The sequence below is a fragment of the Manis javanica genome, chromosome 4 (genome assembly GCF_040802235.1).
Source record: "Manis javanica isolate MJ-LG chromosome 4, MJ_LKY, whole genome shotgun sequence".
NCBI classification, from domain to species: Eukaryota; Metazoa; Chordata; class Mammalia; order Pholidota; family Manidae; genus Manis; species Manis javanica.
The window spans coordinates 125,342,015-125,357,752 of NC_133159.1; the positions used below are offsets into that span (position 1 = coordinate 125,342,015).

Below are 15,738 nucleotides of genomic sequence, written 5' to 3' on the forward strand. Positions count from 1 at the left end.
TGCCCTCTCCATCACTTTAAGCAGTTCTAACCAGAACTCAAAACTATTAGAAACTTCAAGCTCCAGTGAACACTGAGAAGCAGGACACTGCAAACTGTCAAACTAACATTCCCTAGACTGACAAACTTATGAACACATTCTACAATTTCTGCAACCATGAGCTTCACAGCACAATCTCCCAGCAAACACAGAGCACATCTTCTCAACTTAACAAAACTCTAAGGCCTTAAGTTACTACAAAGATTCTCAGGCTGCAGGTAGGCATACACACTGCAACACACAATTAAAAAGGTGTTCACTTGCCACACTTATCCAGCTCACCTACCTGCAACAACTACACTAGACTACTCACAAGACCCCCACTGAACACTAGACAAAGCCAAGCCTCTAAGCATTCTATTCTTAAAAGATTTAGCAGATAACATGACTCAAATGACTCTAGGTAAACTCAGGCAGCCCACAACTACCAAGACATGCCCGCCTCAGGCAAACTCAAATTAGCATTAATGTTTAACACTTTTTTTATCAGGTTTTCTGGAAGTTTTAGAATACTCAATTTTCACAAGCGCTTGTCTTTAAATCAATTTCATTAATACCATCCGGAAGTAGAAAGATATATTCATTTACACACTTAGGGGGTTGTCTGAGTCTGTCCCATTGTCAGTATAACAATTATTAGGCACGTGAAAGACACAAAAAACAGAGACACACACAGATTAGACACACAGCGGCCGCTTTTTGTTTTTTCTCAGATTCTTAAACAGAAACCGAAAGGAATCAGAGGGTTGATATTCCTGGCGCCTGAAAATCAACCCTATCTCATCAGATTCACCTTGCCGGAAAAACAGACAGGAGGCTACCAGGCGTCCCTGGCCTCCCAACCTCCCCGAGGCGTCCCCCAGGGTTGCAGCCTGCGGTGCTCCTAGTACGTCTACCGACCGCAGTCTCGACCCCTTTACGGGATCGGGACAGCTGCCAGACAGTGGGTACCCCCTTTCAGAATTCTGACCGGTCTTACTGAAAAACAGAAAACAGAATACAGACAAACCAAGGCGCCACTAATCTTACCTCTTCCTCCAAGAGCGACTTCGGGAGTGAAGCGGGGTGAGCGCATGATCCCGGACGAGCCCCCAAAATGTTGGATTTTCCCAGAGGAGGACGCCGCCCCAAATCACTCAGGAAAGGCGTCTCTTGGTGCAATAAGCAAGAGGAATTTATTCAGGAACCAGCTAGCAGGGGTCCAAATTAGCCCGACGCAGCAGGTCTCAACAAGGACCCTGAGCAGCTAAAGCTAGAGGTTTTTATAGCATAGCATTTTCAAAAAGACAGTATTTTCTTACACAGTGTTTCAACAAGATAAGCTTGGTATGCATGACTATCCGACCAAGGTTAGCAGTCTGAAGGCCGCAGCTGCCCACCACCTGGTGTTCATGATTAACTGATTTGAGGTTAGCTAACTGAAGGTCACTACATTTAACACTGGCTGACTAACTTGTTTTCTCAAGATTCTAATAATTTTCCTTCTCCTAGGTTAGAGGGTGGTGTTTAAGCTTTTAAGATGGCTGTACTTATGCACTTATGCTAACTTTTGATTTTTCAGATCCTACAGGAGCATTTGTCCCGAAGGACTAGGACATCCTGCTGGCTTGGTGGCCCAAGCATAATACCCTCAAGCAGAAGAGGAAAATACTGCTTCTTACTTTTCTTTGTGTTTTCTCATGGCCCAAGCTGAAGCCCCGTTGCCCCTGCCATGGTTATTACAAATCCTCAGACAGTCTGATTTCCCTCACTGAGCCTCAGTCTACCCATCTGGGAAATAAAAGGATTGGGTCAGCTGATCTCAAAACTCCCCTCCAGCTCTAGAATCCTATTATTATGGGAAAAATATATTTTGGCATTTCCCCCCAAGGGCTTCTTCTGGGGGTATTCAGAAGCTCAGTAGGTACTCAAAAACATACCCCATTCCACTGATTTTTTTTCCAAGAGATTCTTGAGTTTTCTCTGAGAATTCTATTTCTACAAAACTTGGGGCTTCAGATCCCTTGACAGCCCTCCAGCTCCAGAGAACAGAGGTCTGGGGTTGCCCTCTGGCTAGCAGAGGAGGCAGCTATGGAACAGAAAGAGGGTGGAAGAGAGAATGGAGAACAAAGGCACAGGATCTGGGATTCTGCTGGTCCAGACAGCTGCCTGTCCTGTGGGAGGCACAGAGCTGTGGCAGGCCTCCAATAGTTGTAGTAGAAGCCCGAGGCTGGGAGAGGTGGAAGGCACCGGGGCCAATCTGGAAGCAGAACTCAGGCCAGGAGGGTGAGTATCATGAAGGCTGCACGTAGGACTCCTTGAAGATCTAGCTACAAATGTTTGAGAAAGGAAAGATGCATTGACAAAGGGTAATAGTGACCGCATAAGGTGAAATGGGACTCAGCTTCTCAGCTTGCTCCTGACTCCCCTCACATCCTGGCTAAGATCCAGGCCAGCCTGACAGATCAAAAGCTTAGTCCCTCTGGAAAAGTGAGATGGCTGTGTGAACACAGCTCATCAGGGGTTACATGCAGTTCACTCCCTGATCAGCTGAGTCCCATATCCCACTACATAGGAAACCTCCAGGTTCCTGGGGAAACTTACCTGGGCTTCACTTTCGAAGAGGGAAGTAGATACAGGAATTTCACACTTAACTAAAGAAGAATTCAGGAACTCACTTCAAGTCTTTGCAAACCACTTTGGTGTCCCCATCATCATCTGGCATAAAAAGTGTTAACTCAGAGCTTCTGGTCAACTGTAGACATCAGATTCAGATATAAAGAGAATTCATTTTGGAGGCTCTCTCAGACTGCAAGTTGAGAGCATACACACAGTATTGATTTGCTAGGTATTAAAAAGTTAGGCCAGCACACATTATTAACAGCTTTAGTGAGGTATAAGTTAAGTGCCTTAAAGTTCACCCATGATGAATGTACATTTCAATGATTTTTAGTAAATTCATAGAGTGGTGCAACCATTACCAGAATCTACTTTTAAAACTTTGCCATCACCCCCTCTGCAGTCACTCCCCACTCTCCTGCTTCCCAGGCAGCCACTGATCTGCTGTCTCCATTTTCTGGAGAAATATCCTAAATGAAATAATATAATATGGAATCTTTTGCATCTGACTTTTTTCAGTCAGCATAATGTTTTTAAGGTTTGTCTACATTGTACCTTGTATCAGTACCTCATTCGTTTATATTGCTTGGCTACATCATATTTTGTTTATCCATTCACTGCAGATGGACATTTGAGTTTTTTCCAGCTTCTTGGTGTTATGAATATTGCTGCTGTAAACATTCCTGCATAAGTCTTTGTATGAACATATTCTTATTTCCCTTGGGTAAATCCCTAGAAGGGAAATTACTGAATCATACAGTAAGCTTTACTTTTTAAGAAACTGCAAAACTGTCTTCCAAATTAGCTGTTGCCATTTTACATTCCCAGCAGCAATGTATGAGGTTTTCCAGTTTTTCCATACCCTCATCAACCCTTGTGATTGTCTCTTTTTGATTATAGCCATTCTAGCTGGTGTGTTGCGCTATATCATTTTGGATTTAACTTGCATTTCCTCAATGACTGATGATTTTAAACATCTTTATGTGCTTATTACCAAAAGGCACATTTCAAACTCAATAGAAATATAAATTCTTTTTTAAAATTTTGATATCATTAATATAAAATCATATGGGCAACACTGTGGTTACTAGATTCCCCCCATTATCAAGTCCCCACCACATACCTCTACAGTCACTGTCCATCAATGTAGTAAGATGCTATAGAGTCACTAGTTGTCTTCTCTGTGCTACACTGCCTTCCCCATGCCCCACCCTATATTATATGTGCTAATCGTAATGCCCCTTATTCCCCTTCTCCCTCCCTTCCCACCCACCCTCCCCAGTCCCTTTCCCTTTGGTAACTGTTAGTCCATTCTTGGGTTCTGTGAGTCTGCTGCTGTTTTGTTCCTTTAGTTGTTGCTTTGTTTTTATGCTACACATATGAGTGAAATAATTTGGTACTTGTCTTTCTCCACCTGACTTATTTCACTGGGCATAATACCCTCTAGCTCCATACATGTATTTGCAAATGGTAGGATTTGTTTTCTTCTTATGGCTAAATAATATTCCATTGTGTATATGTACCACATCTTTATCCATTCACCTACTGATGGACACTTAGGTTGCTTCCATTTCTTGGCTATTGTACATAGTGCTGCGATAAACATAGGGGTGCACATGTCTTTTTGAAACTGGGATTGTACATTCTTAGGGTAAATTCCTAGCGGTGGAATCCATGGGTCAAATGGTATTTCTATTTTTAGTTTTTTGAGGAACCTCCATACTGCTTTCCACAAAGGTTGAACTAGTTTACATTCCCACCAGCAGTGTATGAGGGTTTCTCTTTCTCCGTATCCCAACCAGCATTTGTTGATCCTAGTCTTTTCTATGTTGGCCATCCTAACTGGTGTGAGGTGATATCTCATTGTGGTTTTAATTTGCATTTCCCTGATAATTAGTGATGTGGAGCATCTTTTCATGTGCCTGTTGACCATCTGAATTTCTTCTTTGAAGAAGTGTCTGTTCATATTCTCTGCCATTTTTTAATAGGGTCATTTGCTTTTTGGATGTTGAGGCATGTGACTTCTTTATATACTTTGGATGTTAACCCCTTGTTGGATATGTCATTTACAAATATATTCTTCCATACTGTAGGATGCCTTTTTTTTCTGCTGATGGTGTCCTTTGCTGTGCAGAAGATTTTTAGCATGATGTAGTCCCATTTGTTCATTTTTGATTGTGTTTCCCTTGCCTGAGGAGATGCATTCAGGAAAACATTGCTAATGTTTATATTCAAGGGATTCTTGCCTATATGTTTTTCTAAGACTTTTATGGTTTCATGACTTACATTCAGGTCTTTGATTCATTTTGAGTTTACTTTTGTGTATGGGGTTAGACAATAATTCAGTTTCATTCTCTTGCATATAGCTGTCCAGTTTTGCCAACACCACTTGTTGAAGAGACTGTCATTCTCCCATTGTATATCCATGGTTCCTTTATCATATATTAATTGACCATATATGCTTGGGTTTATATCTGGCCTCTCTAGTCTGTTCCATTGGTCTATGGGTCTGTTCTTGTGCCAGTACCAAATTATTTTGATTACTGTGGCTTTGTAGTAAAGCTTGAAGTCTGGGAGCGTAATCCCCCTGGATTTATTCTTCCTTCTCAGGATTGCTTTTGCTGTTCTGGGTCTTTTGTGGCTCCTTGTCAATTTTAGAACTATTTGCTCTAATTTGTTGAAGAATGCTGTTGGTATTTTGATAGGAATTGCATTGAATCTGTAGATTGCTTTAGGCAGGATGACCTTTTTGACTATTAATTCTTCCTAGCCAAGAGCATGGGATGAGTTTCCATTTGTTAGTGTCCTCTTTAATTTCTCTCATGAGTGACTTGTAGTTTCAGAGTATAGGTCTTTCACTTCCTTGGTTAGGTTTTTTCCTAGGTATTTTATTCTTTTTGATGCAATTGTGAATGGAATTTTTTTCCTGATTTCTCTTTCTGCTAGTTCATCATTAGTATATAGGAATGCAACATATAAGACCTAGCAGTTTTGGAGTGGGTTCTTTAGGGTTTTTTATGTACAATATCATGTCATCTGCAAACAGGGACAGTTTAACTTCTTCCTTGCCAATCTGGATGCCTTTTATTTCTTTGTGTTGTCTGATTGCCATGGCTTGGACCTCTGGAACTATGTTGAATAAAAGTGCTGAGAGTGGGCATCTTTGTCTTGTTCCCAGTATTAAAGGAAAAGCTTTCAGCTTCTTGCTGTTAAGTATGATGTTGGCTGTGGGTTTGTCATATATAGCCTTTATTATGTTGAGGTACTTTCCCTTTATACCCATTTTGTTGAGAGTTTTTATCATGAATGGATGTTGAATTTTGTCGAATGCTTTTTCACCATCTATGGAGATGATCATGTGGTTTTTGTCCTTCTTTTTGATGTGGTGGATGATGTTGATGGATTTTTTAATGTTGTACCATCCTTACATCCCTGAGATGAATCCCACTTGATCATGATGGATGATCTTTTTGATGTACTTTTGAATTCAGTTTGCTAATATTTTGTTGAGTATTTTTGCATCTATGTTCATCAGGGGTATTTTTCTGTAATATTTTTTTTTTGTGGTGTCTTTGCCCTGCTTCATATTAGAGTGATGTTAGCCTCATAGAATGAATTTGGTAGCATTCCTGCCTCTTCTACTCTTTGGAAAACTTTAAGGAAGATGGGTACTAGGTCTTTACTAAATATTTGATAAAATTCAGCAGGGAAACCATCTAGTACAGGAGTTTTGTCTTTAGGTAGGTTTTTATTACCAATTCAATATCCTTGCTGGTAATCGGTCTATTCAGATTATCTGTTTCTTTCTGGGTCAGACTTGGAAAGTTGTGTTTTTCTAGAAAGTTGTCCATCTCTTCTAGGTTATCCAGTTTGTTAGCATATAATTTTTCATAGTATTCTCTCATAAAACTTTGTATTTTGTGGTGTCCATAGTGATTTTTCCTTTCTCATTTCTGATTCTGTTTATGTGTGTAGACTCTCTTTTTTTCTTGATAAGTCTGGCTAGGGGTTTATCTACTTTATTTTCTCAAAGTACCAGCTCCTGCTTTCATTGATTCTTTCTATTGTTTTATTCTTCTCAATTTTATTTATTTCTGTTCTAATTTTTATTATGTCTCTTCCTCTACTGACTTTGGACCTCATTTGTTCTTCCTTTTCTTGTTTTGTTAATTGTGAATTTAGACTGTTCATTTGGGATTGTTCTTCTTTCCTGAGGTAGGCCTGTATTGCAATATATTTCCCTCTTAGCACGGCCTTTGCTGTGTCCGACAGATTTTGTGGTGTTAAATTATTATTGTCATTTGTCTCCATATATTGCTTCATCTCTGTTTTTATTTGGTCATTGATCCATTGATTATTTAGGAGCATGTTATTAAGCATCCATGTGTTTGTGGGCTTTTTCATTTTCTTTGTGTAATTCATTTCTAGTTTCATACCTTTGTGGTCTGAGAAGCTGGTTGGTACAATTTCAATATTTTTTAATTTACTGGGGCTCTTTTTGTGGCTTAGTATATGACCTATTTTTGAAAATGTTCCATGTGCACTTGAAAAGAATCTGTATCCTGTTGCTTTTGGATGGAGTGTTCTGTAGATGTCCGTTAGGTCCATCTGTTCTAATACGTTGTTCAGTGCCTCTGTCTCGTTACTTATTTTCTGTCTGGTTGATCTGTCCTTTGGAGTGAGTGGTGTGTTGAAGTCTCCTAAAATGAATGCATTGCATTCTATATCCCCCTTTAATTCTGTTAGTATTTGTTTCACATTTGTAGGTGATCCTGTTTTGGGTGCATACATATTTATAATACTTATATCCTCTTGTTGGACTGATGCCTTTATCATTATGTATTGTCCTTCTTTGTCTCTTGTTACTTTATTTATTTTGAAGTCTATTTTGTCTGATACAAGTACTGCAACTCCTGCTTTTTTCTCCCTGTTAGTTGCATGAAATATCTTTTTCCATCTCCTTACTTTCAGTCTGTGTATGTCTTTGTGTTTGAAGTCAGTCTCTTGTAGGCAGCATATAGATGGGTCTTGTTTTTTCATCCATTCAGTGACTGTATGTCTTTTTATGGGTGCATTCAGACCATTTACATTTAGAGTGATTATCGATAGACATGTACTTATTGCTATTGCAGGCTTTAGATTCATGGTTACCAAAAGTTCAAGGGTAATTCCCCTACTATCTAGCAGTGTAATTTAACTCACTTAGTATGCTATTATAAACACAACCTAAAGGTTCTTTTTTTTCCCTTCTTTTCCTTCCTCCTCCATTCTTTATATATTAGTTTTCATATTCTGTACTCTTTGTCTCTCCCTTGATTCATTTGGGGGTAGTTGATTTGATTTTGCATCTGCTTAGTAATGAATTGTTCTACTTTGTTTGCTGTGGTTTTATTTCCCCTGCTGACAGCTATTTAACCTTAGGAATACTTCCATCTATAGCAGTCCCTCCAAAATGCACTGTAGAGGTGGTTTGTGGGAGGTAAATTTTCTCAACTTTTGCTTATCTGAAATTGTTAAATCCCTCCTTCAAATTTAAATGATAATCTTACTGAGTAGCGTATTCTTGGTTCGAGGCCCTTCTGCTTCATTGCATTAAATATATCATGCCACTCCCTTCTGGCCTGTAAGGTTTCTGCTGAGAGATCTGATGATAGCCTGATGGGTTTTCCTTTGTATGTGATCTTTTTTCTCTCTCTAGCTGCTTTTAAAAGTCTGTGCTTATCCGTGATCTTTGCCATTTTAATTATTTGTCTTGGTGTTGTCTTCCTTAGGTTCCTTGTGTTAGGAGATCTGTGCACCTCTGTGGCCTGAAAGAGTGTCTCCTTCTCCAGATTGGGGAAGTTTTCAGCAATTACCTCCTCGATGACACTTACTATCCCTTTTCCTCTCTCTTCTTCTTCTGGTACCCCTATAATGCAAATATTGTTCTGTTTGGATTGTTCACACAGTTCTCTCAATATTCTTACACAGTTCTCTCAATATTCTTTCATCTTTGAGATCCTTTTTCCTCTCTGTGCCTTAGCTTCTTTGAATTCCTCTTCCCTTTTTTCTATTGCATTTACCATCTCTTCTACTATATCTAATATGCTCTTAAATCACTCCAGTATATGTTTCATTTCAGATGTGGAATTTCTTAATGATTGAAACTCCATCCTAAATTTGTCCCTGAGTTCTTGAATATTTTTCTGTACCTCCATGAGCATGTTAACGATTTTTATTTTGAACTCTCAGGAAGATTAGTGTGTTCAGTTTCATTTGTCCCTTTTTTTAGTGTTTCTGATATTTTTGTTTGAACCAGGTTCCTTTGATGCTTCATATTTGTATGTGACACCCTCTAGTGCCCAGAAGCTCTAGTCTCTTGAGCTGCTCAGCCCCTGGAGTGATGTCAGGGTCGCATGGGAGTGGCACTGGTGCCTGCGGGGAGGAAAGAGCTGTTTCCGGCCTCCTGGCTGCAGTGCCTGTCTCCACTGTCAGAACCAGTGGGCCAAGCACACAGGTGTAAGCCTCTGCGCTTTGCATCTGTAGCTGCAGTAGACAGGCCCTCCCTCTGGTTGGCCTGATGGCAGGGCAGAGACTGATGGTTTGTGAGCTGGTGCCAACAGGCCAGGAGGAAGAGAGAGCAGGCTGCATATCACAGTGGGGTCCTCAGAGCTGAGCAGCCAGCCAAGGGACAGAGTGCCTGAAGATCCTGAAAGTTCCCAAACTGCTGGGTGCAGCACACCCAGACAACCCTGTCCACCTATCCTTTCCCTGCGCAACAAGCTCCATGTCAACCCTGCCCCTTCAACAGCCCTCTTGCTGTTAGGAAGCCTCTCAGACCGCCCACATTTTCCTTGGTCCCAGTGTGGCCAGATGTTGATCCCTGTCCTCCACAAATGGCTGGAATCTCAGTCTCTCCAAGTATTCCACCTGTCTTAGCTTTCCAAGCCCACCAGTCTCCAGAGCACCATGCAGTGTAGGTCTGTGTTCCCAAAGCAGATCTCCAGGGCTGGTTGTTCAGCAGTCCTAGGCTTCCACCCTCTCCCTGCTCCATTTCTCTTCCTCCCACCAGTGAGCTGGGGTTGGGGAATGGCTTGGGTCCTGCTGGCTCAAGACTTTGGTATGTTACCCTGTTTCATGAGGTCTGCTCTGTTCTCCAGGTGTATGCAGTCTCAAGCACCTTTCTTTCCTGTTGCTCTCTGAGGAATAGTTGTATTAACTATATTTTCATATTATATGTGGGTTTGGGAGGAGTTCTCTGTCTCATCTCTCATGCCACCATCTTGAATCTCAATCCAGTATAAAATCCTTTTTACAAAACATCAGAAACAAGCTTAAACATGAGTTTATTTAATTGTCATTAGTAAAAAAAGTCGCAGGAGGATTAAACAGATTGAAGGATTGATCCATTCATTCATGAATTTGTTTGTTCCTTATATAATTATTGAAGACCTATATGTGGGTGGAGCCATGCTAGATTCTGGAGATGAAGCACTGAATAAGATATAGACCTATCTTCATATACCGTATGAAGATATATGTGGAAGATGTGTATGATATATACTTTTGGAAGTTGAAGCAGCCCAGCTGAGGGACACCTCTTCATTTACCTCAGGGTGGAGGGTTCTGGGAATACTTAGTTGGTAATGTCAAATATGAGCCTAAAGGAGTTCATAGCCATCGTACAGGCAAAGATTGAAGAGGAACCTGATCCAGGTAGGCTGGAAGGGTTAAGGAAAGGAGAGAGAGGGACAAGCACAGTCCTATTGTGTCTGGGTATCTTTGTCCGTTCAGGCTCCTATAAGAATAACCACAGACCGGAGGCTTACAAATAACAGAAATACATTTCCCACAGCTTTGGGGGCTGGGACATGCAAGATCCAGGTGCCAGCATGGTCAGGTCTCATGAGCTTTCTTGCTGTGTCCTCACACAGTGGATGGGCAAGGGATATTTCAGGGCCTTTTCCATAAGGGCACTAACCCCAGTCCTGAGGGCTCCACATTCATGACTTTACCCCCCCCCCCAAAGGCCCTGCCTCCTATTACTATAGTCTGTGGGAATTAGTGTTTCAACCTATGAATTTGAGGGAGACTGAAATGTTCAGACCAGAACACTGGGCAAGTGAAGATGGCTCTACAGGAGCAGGCTTCAGACTCCTGGGGGTTTTGAGGAGGGAAACAATGAGAAGTGAGCTAGAGAGGTAAGCAGGGGCAAGACCAGGAAGGGCCTGGAGGAAAGCCACTGATGCCCTTCGGGGAGATAGCCATGATCAGATGATTGTGTAGGAAGCTCTTCACATATTACTGTGGGGAACAAACAGGAGTGGGGGGCTCTGGGCTTTCCTTTCTGGAATCTGTGTCGGGCCTCCCATGGCTTTGAGCCCCAGCCTATCTCGTGAGGACCGAAGTGGGCCAGAATACTCTGTCGGGCCTCCCGTGGCTCTGAGAATGACCTACACCCTCCTGTGTTTGGCAGATGCTACATCACCCTCACACAGTCTCCGCACCTGACCATGAGTGGAGCTCCGTCAGGACCTGCAGGAACAGGCAAGACAGAGACCACCAAGGACCTGGGTCGAGCACTGGGCATCATGATCTACGTGTTTAACTGCTCAGAGCAGATGGACTACAAGGTACAGATCCATCTTTGAGAGGGACTAAGACCAGGTTTATCCATGCCACCTGGCCCAGCTCAGACAGTCAGGTCTCTGTGCCCCTTCCCAGGGGTCCTGGGGGTCCTAGACCCCTGCAAACTTGTCGACCTCCCTATAAACCTCAGCACCATGGAAACTGCTTCCACTGATGAGCTTTGGGACCACAGATGGGTTACCTCACCCCTGGGGTCTTCCTTTTGTCATCTGCAAAATGAAGAAGCTAAACCTATACCCAAAAGCCTGCATTCACTATCTGACCTAGAACCACAGAAAGTTTCCTAAGTGGCCAATATAAAATGGTCACATAAAAGTCATTTGTGCTCTTCCCTGAAAGTGGGCATTTCTCTAGAATTTCTCTTAGAGAAAAGTATTCTGTAACGACAGATTTGATTTGACTTCTGACGACAGAATAGATGAACCTCTGCTCCTAACAAGGGATGCCCACAAAAGACGAGTGTGAGGCTAATGTTCTTCATTCAGGCACTCATCATTTTCATGTTTTAATAAATATTCCAGGTTCGGTGTCATAGAGAAAAGCAAGAGAAGCTAGAGACCCATTAGGTCTCTTCTAAGCTAGGAATATTCTATTCACAACTGGACTTGTATGTAGATTCCTTTTTAAAAACATGTAAAACAGCTTGTCTCACAGTCTCACTATTTTTATTTTGTTTTATTGTACTGCTTTTGTAAACTGAAGTGCCTTTTGAAAACAAGAAGGCATGTAAATAAATTTAGAGTGGAAAAAATTGCATTAAATAGGTCAAATATTTATATATAAATCATGTGATATGTTGATTGCTAAATAAAATGTAAAAATAATTTTAGAGACTGCAAGACGATGTGTGCGGTTGCCACATATAGAACTCTTCAAATGTGATTCATCAGCTATAACTTTCATAATTTCTCTCATCTATAAAATTTTGCTGTGGAAAGAGTTGAAGAATCCTAGAGCATCATGTTTTCTCATAGCAAACAAACAAAATGAAATTCAGACCCGAAATACATGGCAGTGCAGTGACAGCCGGTTTGTGAACCGTGCCGTCAGGCCAGGAGGAAGGTGCAGCAGGCTGGGTGTCACAGTGGGGGGCCTCGGAGCTGAGTAGGCAGCCAGGGGGATGGGGCACCTGAAGCTCCCCAAAGTTCCCGAAGAGCTGGGCAGAGCGCGCCCAGACAACCCTGTCCAGCTCTCCCCTCCCCCGCACAGCGGGCTCTGCGCAAACCCCGCCCCTTCGGCAGCCCTCCTGCTGCGAGGAAGCCTCTCAAACTACGCCTGTCCTCTGGCAGAGTGTCCGGGTGTGGATCCCCCCTCCACAAACGGCCGGAATCTCTCTCTCAGGCACTCCACCTGAGCTCCTCAACGTCCGAGCACCACACAGTGTCGGTTTGTGCTCCCAAGGCAGACCTCCAGGGCTGGGTGTTCAGCAGCCCCAGGCTTCCACCCCCTCCCCCAGTCGGCCGTTTCTTTCCCCCCCCCACCCCCGTGGGTGAGCTGGGGTGGGGGAAGAGCCTGGGTCCCGCCTGATTAAGGCTTTAAGGCTTTTGTACGTTACCCGCTGGGGTGGGGGGAAGGGCCTGGGTCCCGCCTGATTAAGTCTTGTAAGTTACCCGCTAGGATGGGGGAAGGGCCTGGGTCCCGCCTGATTAAGGCTTTTGTACGTTACCCGCTACGATGGGGGAAGGGCCTTGGTCCCGCCTGATTAAGGCTTTTGTTCCTTACGCTGTTTCGTGAGGTCCGCTCTGTTGCTGTTTTAGGGTTAGTTGTATCAATTAACTATATTTTCATTATTTCAATTAACTATATTTCACTATTTGTGGGTTTGGGAGGAATTCTCCATCTCACCTCTCATGCCGCCATCTTAAATCTCTCTAGGTAGATGATAGAGAAGTAAATAGATAAAGGATGGATACGTAGATAATACATGATAGATAAATGGAGAAGATGAACAGACATGGGTAGGTACATAGATGATAGAAAGGTAAATAGATAAAGGATGGATGGGTAATAGATGATAGATAAATAGATAAGGTAAACATTGACAGGATAGACAGGCATGGGTAGGTAGCTAGATGATAGACATAGATTGATTATGATAGAGTATAATCCAGTTTACTTGGAGAGTTGAGGAAGATATAGGAGACATACTAGACAGTATGTAGAATGTGTGTTCTACAAACTCTTCTCCCTGGAAGAAGTAGGGGAAGAGCTACAGAATGGTCAGGAAAGACATCATGGAGGATGAGAGACCCGTGGCTGTTTACTGTGCCAAACGGGGGGTGTAACATTTTAACACAGCCTAACGCATTACAGTGTTAGCTTTAAGGACACAGCCAAGTTCTCTGTGCTGCTCCTGGGGCTGACTTCACCCTGGGCTCTCCTCAGAGAGCATGGTTGGGACGAGCAGAGGAGGAATAGAAGTCAGGGAAATCTGTTGTGCCTTTCACCAGGCATCCGTGTGATGGGCTGTGCACGATTCCCACAGCAGCATGCTCTCCGGAGAACAAGCTAGAAATGAACACAGAGCACTGGTGAGGACATCAGAGTGGATGGGGGAGCAGGAGAAGATGGGAGATAGGGTTGAATAAGGGGAGGGACACAAAACCTCCAAGAGAATGAGACCTCGGTGGTGGGCGGCAGAGACACCCGCAGTCTTTGGAACACGGTAGCATCATGATGAAAGCACAGTATTTCAGGACGACTCCCTGGGCAGCCAGATGAAAGGAGACAGGAAGAGACTGGAAGGAACGAAACTTTGGGTGAGACCATGGCTGTCATTCAAACCAGAGGGCGAGGAGCTGGAGGCTGGGGTGGTAGATGTGGACAAAAAAGGAGAGGCTCAGAAAGCTCCCATGATACCTAGTGGCTATGGAAGGTGTGGGCGGTGGAAGAGGGAGGCGTTCAAGAGGAGAGTGGGGCTGCACTCAAGGACCCACACATCCCCTTTGCCGCAGGATTGCTACGTGGGGCTGTCGGGTCAGCGCTGGACACAGAACAGCATGGAGACTTGGGAAAAGGAAAGTTTTTGCTTTACTCAGTGTCAGTTGGGAAATCTATAAAACTAGCCACTTTCTCTGGAAATGGTTTTAGTGCTAAGACGTTCTTTGTATTATACAGCAGTACTTCCCCCTTGACCTCAATTTGGAGATGCGATTGCTGAGACATCAAAGGGTTTTGAACCTGAAAGAATCTGGAATTATTTGTTGACCTCTCTGCAGCATCAACGCTATAGGACACCTGCGCCCCCTTGAGAAGCGCTGCCCCCTTGGTTTCTGACACATATTTCCACAGTTCTCCTCTAACTCTCTGATCCTGCCTTCCCAGTCTCGTTTCTGGTCCTCTGTTTTAAGTTAAAGTTCTCCCTGGGTACTGATGACTCCCAAATCTACCTCTCTGCTCACCACCGTCTAGCCGTCTCTCCAGCTGGGCAGCAGAGTCCCCATCCGGATGCCCATCTCTCCTACTTGGTTAACCCTCTATTTTCAGGCAGCTCCTACCCACTCCTGCCTTCCTCCCAGCCAGATCCCTCACCCCATCAAGACTGTCATCTCATTGTGCCTTGTGGTCCAGGGCGCGGATCATAAGACACCCTGATTGTAGCATGTCTTCCTTCTTGGTTCCATCAGTCACCAATGTTATTTCTCCTTCAGCACCTCTCACTGCCACACCTGTTGTTACTGTCCTGTCCTAGCCCAGAAGCTCACCATCGATGGCAAGGAACACACAGCCTAGCTTATGGTGCCGTGGTACAATGGCTGGTCACAGAACAGGGCTCTGTGGAGTCCTGGCCTCTGCCCAGGCCCTCAGGATGTAAAGTGAGGCGGAGGCCAGTATCTGCCTATAGAAACTACTCTCTTCTCTTTGATATATTGAATTTCCATTTGATGAAAGGGACCACAACTTTAAAAAGCTTTTAGAATTGCCGTTAATGCAGAAAAGTGTGGATTTTTATTTCTGAATGTCCACGTAAGTATTGGTGACATTGACAGGTTACTTTATATATCTCAAATCTAATAATATAGACAGCATGCCTCATTTTATTGTGCTTTGCTTTATTGCATTTGGCAGATACTGCATTTTTTATGGATTGAAGGTTTGTGGCAACCCTGCATCAAGACGATCTGTGGGTGCCATGTTTTCTGACAGCATTTGCTCACCTTGTGTCACGTTTGGGTAGTGATAGTCAATCTTTTTCATTATTATTGTATCTGTTATGGTGATCTGTGATCAAGGATTATGACTGAGCTCAGATGGTGGTTAGCATATTTTAGGAATATTTTTTATTTTGTATTTTTAATGAAGATATATATAATATTTTAATTAAAGTATTTTTAATTAAGGTATGTACATATTTTTAGACATAATGCTGTAGCATAGTTAGTGGACTATAGTGCAAACATAACTTTTACATGCACTGGGAGCCACAAAATTCATTTGACTCACTTTATTGCAGTATTTGCTTTTTGTTGGTGC

General features: G+C 43.0%; 1 pseudogene; it reads left to right on the plus strand.

Annotated features, from left to right (window-relative positions):
* Positions 1-15,738, plus strand: part of LOC140848601 (dynein axonemal heavy chain 9-like) — a 162,344-nt pseudogene that overhangs the window by 34,817 nt on the left and 111,789 nt on the right.